Here is a 6,000-nt window from a genome sequence, read left to right on the forward strand (position 1 = left end):
ACCCATCTCCTTTCATCTTGCCTGATTATTGTAGGATCCTGAAAAAACACCCAACTATTTTACACTGCAAAAGGTTAACAAGGAAAAGCAAAAGCCAGTGAAGGCTTCCAGAACTAAAGGAGCTAATTTTCTTATTTTCCTTGGGAAATAAAACCCTTGTATCCAAGAACACTCCTCTGGCTTTAGCTGTGATCTGCAGACTCGCCACACCGATAGGGAAGATCTCCTTCTCTCCAGTTTCAAGCACAAAAAGTTTCAACATAGGAAAGACTAGAGAAGCGGAATTTGCACGTTAATTTAAAGCTGGAACACTGCACACCCGAGTCACAACTGTTGGATCCTTTTTCTGTCTCTTCTCCCTCCACCTTCATCTCCTTTTGTTTGTCCTATATTTAAAGATCAGCCGTCTCTGTTTGCTACCTATTGCCCTGGTTTTGAGGTGGGGGGAAAGGGTTGGTGGGGAAGCAGGAAAAAGGAGCGATTGGCCTGCATCCCTGTTAAAACCCAGGAGCGGCCAGCCAGCTTTCCTCTGGCATCGCCTTTCAAAGCCCATGCCGCAGTCAGCATATTGAATATTTAATGTCCTGATGAGCATTTCCACCTGCTGACACAGGCAAAGTGACAGAACAATACACGCGCTGGAACAAGACCATCAATTGACTCCCCAGTCGGGCTGCCAGGTCAGGCAGTTAAATAAGAAATAATAATATCAAATAATGTGTCTGTCTTTCTCCCCCGCTTTGCCCAGGGTCACACATCGCTCCTCTGAGAAGGGTTCCCACCTGAAATACATACTTCTTTACATTCCATAGCTTGCCAGGTTCATATGGGCATATAAAGAAGTATGTCTCTCAAGCAGGTAGTTTCAATATGCGCATTTATATGGTCACAGGAGGAAAAATAGCGCTGATTTACAATCTACATCCCGAGAGCGAGTTACGGCTCAGTTTAAACCAGCAGACTTTCCTCCTGCCCAGCCCATGTGCAGACACACACACACATACACACACATACACCCAGCTCCCTCTCCTCACTGGTAATTCCAGGCTTTGCCCTCAGCAGGTGATGGATTTTGGTCCCTGGGAAGAGGAACTGGATAATTCACCAGTCACAAAGCAGCAGCACTCCGGTGGCTGCTCTGGCAGGGGCTCTTTGTCACATAAACGGCACAGAGTCAAAGCCAACCTCCCACTCCACCTCAAAAGTAGGTGTTTCATTCAAAATGGTAAACTTTCAGCAATTTAAAAGACCAAAATGTGGTTTAGTGGGAAGGATTTGCTTTATATGCATATAGAGATAATTGCAGACAAAGCCATGTGGGGGAAAGTTAAATATCTAGTATTTCCCAATTGCCTCCAATTGCAATTTGGAAACAAAAAGCCAATTTGTTTTCAGAAAGCTCAAAATCAAATGGCCAGCTACTGATTTACAGACCGACACTGGGAAGGACTGCTCCATTTGCCAGAGTAAGAAAACTCATCAGCCCCAGACAAGCAATTGCTTTCATCAGTAAGTAGAGATTAAAGCATAGGAAGAAGAAAGCATCTTACCTAGCGAATCCAATGATTTTTCCTCTGCTGGTCACTGTGAGTGAGACATTACCTCGCAGATAAGCAAACCCAAAAAGACAGCACATGCCTTTTGGGGAGTTCAGGGTATTGGAAAACAAGAAATATTAAGATGCTTCTAATAACTCCTCCGGTAGCTCCATGCTAAAGGGTTTCAGGGATACACCTGCAGATGCGTGACGGAAAAGGCAGCCAAAGCAAGGTGCTGGGAGCTCGGATCAAAGTCTCTTTGAGTTATTCCCACAGCCCTGTGGGGTTGCTCGTGCACCCATGGGGCCGGATCCCGCACGCAGCCATGAGCTCTCCCCCTGTCCCTCGCCTCCCCGCAGCAGCGCTGAGCTTTAAAGCTCCTGGAACAATGTGGGCCGAGTGGCAGGGCTGCAAACGCCACCCGGGCTGAATGGGAGACTATTATAGGCAGGATTTAGGCAGGGAGCGACGGCGGAGGTCACGCCAGACGCTGCCTGCTCGCTGCCTGCTCGCTGCCTGCTCGCTCAGCACGGCGGGCAGGGCGAGCTCACCTGCGCCCGCTGCCCCTCGCCACAATCGATGCCAATTTACAGGCAAATGCAGGATGGCTGCCTTGGTGTTAATGAATTTTACCGTTCCTCACAGGCTTCTAATGAACCCTTTAAAGAGGGTTTAAGTAAACTTAGCAAGTGGCAAACTAAGCACTTTGGAATACCTAATTGCATCGATGCTTTTCCACTGCTTTATAAAATATCACTGGCAGACGGGGAGTAAATATTTCCCTGCTACCCACTGACTTCTAGCACCACCGAAAAGCAAAGGCCATGCGGAGCCGGGGTGTAATTCTACTGTTCTCAGCCCCCAAAATGCCTTTACACCACTCATACAACACCAGCACATGCTTTGGTCCTGGCTCGGTGCAGCTCTCCCCATTCCCTGAGTTTGTTGGCCTTTTAAACCATCATTATTTGCCTCATTCCAAGGCAAATTTCTACCTTTCGTTTGGATTAAGGGGAAGAGAGATGGAGCTGTGGCACCATTGTAATGCATGACTGCAGTGAAATTAAAGCAAAGGGAGAGCTGAGGAGTGTGAGGGAAAGTCTGAGTGCGTAAGATTCAAAACTAAAACCCAAACCCAACAAAAATCAAAGTGCTGGTGGGAGGTTTTGTGCAGCCAAGGCACTCCATGGTACTGAATTTCCTTCAGACTGACAACAGTAGGAGAGCTACTGGACTTCTTGGACCATTAAACATCTGCAACTCATGCCTAGTTTGCTTTCATCTAATACATCTGACATAGGTTGTCATGAGCAGTCCCCAGCTTCTGCAACGAGCGGGACAGTAACTGCCAGCCACTAAAAGAGCACTATATAAGAGCTAAAGAAAAATGACCTTTTAAAACTGAAGACAATGCCACAAACCCGGCAGAAAGTTCATCCCGGACATTTCAATTTGCCTTGAGGCTCCATGTGGAAGCTGGTGCTTTCCAGGGTTTGGAAGAAGCAGATAAATGGCGTAATGGAGCTTTTAATGGTGACGCCAGAGGCACCCTGTGGCTCCCATCCTGCAGCTACCACCAGGAGCAAGTGGTGGTGGGTGAATGTCATCCAACATCCTCGACCCACCTAGGCTTGCTGTGCTCCTGGGCTTGCTCCCAGCAGAAAAACCTGGGAAGTAAAATTCTCTGGGGAGAAAAATCGATGGAGACATGGACAGTGCCAAGGCCAAGGGGCAGAGAAAAGGGAAGAGCCTGAGGTATTGCCTGGAGGTGAAGGGGGAGGAGGATGGTGGGAGGAATGGAAAGCAAGGTGCTGTATATTATATTATATTATATTATATACCTGCTCTGCTCCAGATGCTGCTCAGGTCCTGGTGGCAAAGTCGAGCACAAAACTTTGGGGACTTTGAAGAGAGCCTGTGTTTAGGGCTGGATGCTGGGGAAGGGAGAAGCAAGCAGGACCAAGGCAGAGGTATGTGCTTGCCCCAGCACAGCCCAAGGCCAAAGGGGTGGGCTGGGCACAGGGCTCAGTCCTTGGGAGACACTGACACAACCATCGAGAGAAACCACCCAGCACAGAGCACAGATCTCTGCCTATACAATTACACATCACTGCTGAGTGTACGCTCTCCCCGGCACAGACATAAACCCATACCCATATTCTAAACACAGCCTGGAGATGCTTGTACTTGGATATGTTACACCTGCTAATAGATAGCACATATTACTATGTATAAAATACCCATATGCATGCTACAGAACACACTTAAATCTGTGTGCATGTATGTGTCACAGTATCCATCTCACAATACCGATGCCTATATATTTATGTGACAAGGTATCACCGCTATCATATAAAATATAATGACCACAGTCAACTCTGAGCTGCAGAAGCTGTAACAGTCAATTGATGTTACACTTCATGTAACCTGAATTCCAAACCCTTGCAGGGAAAACCTAACTTCTCCTCCTATTCCCTTTCTGCTCGTCCACAAACCACACGCCTCTAATTAATGTCCATTTCTCAGCATTTTAACAGTTAAACCCCACAGCACTGAGATCATTGCAAGTTTAGGCTAAGTTTAACCACATTTCACCCTTTTGCTCTGCCTGGTATTAGCTCATAGCACTAGTTTGTTGCAAATAAATAAATAAAGCCCCAATCCCCCCAGGTGTCATTAGCCAGCCTGTGTCTGAATTAGGCATTTAAAGGCCAGTTTAACCTTGCAGAACGGCTGCATGTCAAAGTTCTAACATTTCAGTTGAGATTATTCCAGTGCACTGCTTGCTCTGCAGTTTGTTCGGGTTTGGTTTTGTTGGGGTTTTTTTATATGCAGAGTATGCCACAGCAGAACAAAAAAGAAAGGGAAGGCGGGGGGGGAAGGTCTCTTAACCCATCCCCACATGAAACACACACCCAGCACATCCCTGCACAGACACACACAGGCAACACACACACACATACATTTGCCGGATGCAAAAGCCCAGATTTAAGTCCCCGGGTAAGTTGGATGGGCACTTAGTCCTGCATTGGCCAGGAAAAGTGTTTAAAAACAAGCTGAGCTGGGAGCGGTTAAAGGCAAGGCAAGGGAGCAGGAGGAGGAAAAAAAAAAGACATACCAGTTAGGAGCTTCTGTTGCAGCAGAGGACTCACCAGAGCACTAGCTGAAAGCTGAATCAGCTTTCGAGAGTTAGGGATGCATAGAGGAGGGTCATGGAATCACAAGGTAATAATGCGCTTCATGCTGCAGCCGTCAGCCTTCTCCTTATAGCCAATCTCTAATGCAGGAAGGGAGAAAGAGAGCAGGCCCGGGGATGGGATTAGTCCTCACTTGGAGAAGAGAAAAAAGACCGAAATAATAAAGCCAAGAGTCCCCAGGCAAAGGCTCCCTCCCCATCCCCAGCCCCATCCCCAGCCCTCCACAACTCCGGCCCCGCGGTGCGGCGGAGGCAGCGCGGCGCGGCGGGGGCGAGCGGCGGGGCGGGGGGAGCGCGGCTCCGCGGGGCTCCGCGGGGCTCCGCGCAGCGCGGCACGGGTTAAGGAGAAACAACCTTGCCCGCCCGGATTGCAGCACACCTTGATGCGAAAAGGGCTGCGCCTGCAGAAGTGCCTGCGCGCTCCCCCCCCCCCCATCCCCATCCTCATCATCATCCTCATCATCATCCTCACACCCACCCCGCATCCAGCCCCCGGGTTGGGGGTCAGGATGCCAAAGTGGGGGGGTGTGCACACCCCGGGGTGTGGGGGGGGAGAGGGTTGGTGGAGGGGAAGGGGGGGGCAGCGCCGGTCAGAAAGCGAGTCCACCTTTCCAGTGCTTATATACCCAGCGAAGCATCCGAAACACGCACTCCCGGGCGAGTGGCCCCTTCTCCTGCTCTTCCCTCCCTGACCATATTTAGTCAACCACGGCAAAAAATAGCCCGTCAGCTGGAGCCTGCGGAGCAGTATTTGGAGTTCAATCACTCCTCGCAGCCCATTGACTACTGGTCCTGCAGGGTCCTGACTCTGCCTTTTTTTTCCCCTCCCGCTATTTTTAGCTAGGCCAAATACAGCAGGAGCTCATCTTACTACTCTCCGCCAGCCCGAGGGTTCGTGGGGCCCTGGCTATGTTTGGTAAGCACCGGTGTTGGGAGACATGGAGCGGAGACCTTGTCAGTGCCGGAAGACCTTTGGGTTGCACCCGTATTCATTTGTTTCCTCTCCTTTACCTTGTTCCATTTGTAATTATTCCTCTGTGGTAGAAAGGTGTCCAGGTGAGAAGGTGGGGAAGAAGCTCGAGGGATCCTGATTTTCACCTTACATAGGGAAGAGCCAGGATTCAAAGTCCTCACACTGGGGCCAAGTTCCTCACCATAAGGTCTTGGGTACCTCGTTGTCCAGCCGTGTCTGCAACAGTGCTGAAGGCTGGGAAGGTGTTGAACTCTCCGCCCTCCATGGGGAGCACTGGGGAGCCCCATCGCCAG

General features: G+C 49.8%; 1 long non-coding RNA gene across 6 annotated transcripts in view; it reads right to left on the reverse strand.

The window, feature by feature from the left end:
- The window catches only part of LOC133216666 (uncharacterized), a 45,005-nt gene extending 39,667 nt beyond the window's left edge, over positions 1-5,338 (reverse strand). Inside the window, exons 1-3 of one of the 6 annotated variants that reach the window (XR_009726692.1) lie at positions 5,114-5,338; positions 4,657-4,815; positions 1,551-1,638 (exon numbers count right to left, since the gene is read on the reverse strand). This is a non-coding gene — a long non-coding RNA (uncharacterized LOC133216666). Of the gene's footprint in view, positions 1-1,550; positions 1,639-2,989; positions 3,206-4,656; positions 4,816-5,113 lie in introns of those variants that run through there. The other 5 variants (XR_009726691.1, XR_009726689.1, XR_009726693.1 and 2 more) reach the window with 5 other exon arrangements.
- Positions 5,339-6,000: the final 662 nt, after the last annotated feature.

The sequence above is a fragment of the Neopsephotus bourkii genome, unplaced genomic scaffold, assembly GCF_033783945.1.
Source record: "Neopsephotus bourkii isolate Nb327-2 ecotype Australia unplaced genomic scaffold, CSIRO-AGI_Nbou_v1 NB_1060, whole genome shotgun sequence".
NCBI classification, from domain to species: Eukaryota; Metazoa; Chordata; class Aves; order Psittaciformes; family Psittacidae; genus Neopsephotus; species Neopsephotus bourkii.